Raw genomic sequence first — 1,998 nt, 5'->3', positions numbered from 1 at the left:
TCTGGGTTCACCTGTTTGTCATTTAGTAAATAAGCTCCTATGTTTTTATCACTGATGCCTTTGCACCATGTGCTGAAAACACAGATCATAGGGAAATTTCATGCATATATTTTTCTGCTCGTTATAATTATTTTGATTGCCAATTCTGTTGTGATATTTGAAGAAATGTACAGGTTTATTCTTTAAAATAGAAGGAAAGGTATAATTACTAGGAGGTGCCAAATTATTGAATCACTTGGATTTCTCTCACTAATGTATAAAAAGCATCCTCCACTCTCTGTCTGATTTTGGCCGAGGTCTCGATAAAAGGAATCCCGGAACTCCTGGACAAGTCCTTGGTTTGTTTGGTGTCCATCGTCCTGGAGGGTAAGTTGCACTTGTTCCTCACCAGAACCATCAGCACGTCCTCCGAATCCTTCACTCGCTTGATCTGCTCTCTATAATGGACTTGGTCTCATTAATGGCAAAGACACAGAGGAACCCCTCCCCAGTCCTCATATACAGGTCCCTCATTGCACTGTATTCCTCCTGCCCCGCAGTATCCAGTATATCCAACAGACACGTCTCCGCATCGATCACCACTTGTTTCCTATTCGAGTCCTCTATGGTGGGATCATATTCATCCACAAAATGATTCTGTATGAGCTGAATGGTCAGATCGCTCTTCCCCACGCCTCCAGCACCAACCACCACCAGCTTGTACTCCGTCATCTTGCCCCCAAATTCGCTGGTGTCCGGGCTCACGGCTTCATTTCTCCCTGGGAGAGGGGCCCAGACTCACAGCCTGGAAGGAACAAGAGGCGACGCTCCCAGTACCACACGCACAGGCCTGAGCCGGAGACTATGTCACATGAGCTTCTGCGACTTCTTTATTGTTCTCTCCTGCCTTGGTCCTTATGTGCATGCATTGGAGAGAGAAAAGTAGTGTTTTGCTTCTAACTTCAGCTTTTCATTCTACTATACAAGCACATCTGATCCAGAACTTAGAGAAGATCCAAAAAGAAGATGATAGCAGTGTAGCGCTCCTACAGTAATATTTTGGCACACACTAGTGATTATACCTGTACTTCTTCTTTAACAAAGTCACATTTAACAAACGTGTGCACTGGCAATACGTTTTCTGTTTGTGAGTGCAAATAATGGCTGTATAGCTTTGTATAGTTTTGTATGGTTTTGTAACAGTTGGTCAACACAACAGACTGAGCACTTACAACTTCTTTCTTCAATTTGGTTGATTTTCTATACCATAATACAGGTAAGGGATCTGTTATCTGAAAACCCGCTATCCTGAATTACAGCTAGTCCAATTCCCATAGATCTCATTATAATCAAATAGATTAGAATTAGATTTTTAAAATGATTTCCTTTTTCTCTGTAATAATAAAACAGTACCTTGTACATAATCCAAACTAAGATATAATTAATCCTTACTGGAAGCAAAATCAGACTATTTGGGTTTAGTTAATATTGACATGATTTTCTTGTAGACTTAAGGTATGAAAATTCAAATTACAGAAAGATCCATTGTCCATAAAACCCCAGGTCCCAAGCATTCTGAATAACAGGTCCTATACCTGTATAATAAAAGACTGATTTTTAACACTGATATTTCTCTAATTTTCTAAAGAAACTATGTTTCCAGGCACTGTAAAAAGATGTAAAATATTCATTCATGTATGTTTTATTACATAATGCTAAAGAATTAACAACCACTTATGGCTGCTCCCAATGAGCAATGTTTCACCATCAGCTGAATTTAATTTAACAGATCAAAACTCTGTATTTATACACATACTTGCAAAAAAGCCTAAACATAAAAATAAAGGTTGCAAATATATATAAATAGCTAATGAACCACTTTACCTAGAACACTAACTTGAATTATTTCAGAAGAGGTTTTTTTTTAGCAAGGCACCACTTTCAGCTCTTGTTTTGTTGTCTCACTATAGTACTTATTTATGAAGCATGTGCTTTTTGTTACTTGTTTCTCTTCTTTTC

At 38.4% G+C, this 1,998-nt stretch overlaps 1 pseudogene; it reads right to left on the bottom strand.

The window, feature by feature from the left end:
• Nucleotides 1-223: 223 nt before the first annotated feature.
• Nucleotides 224-762, bottom strand: LOC108708969 (annotated as a pseudogene).
• Between the last annotated feature and the right edge of the window lie 1,236 nt (nucleotides 763-1,998).

The sequence above is a fragment of the Xenopus laevis genome, chromosome 2S (genome assembly GCF_017654675.1).
Source record: "Xenopus laevis strain J_2021 chromosome 2S, Xenopus_laevis_v10.1, whole genome shotgun sequence".
Taxonomy (NCBI): domain Eukaryota; kingdom Metazoa; phylum Chordata; class Amphibia; order Anura; family Pipidae; genus Xenopus; species Xenopus laevis.
Note: the sequence above shows the minus strand (reverse complement) of the source record. Positions and strands in the feature narration are given on the sequence as shown.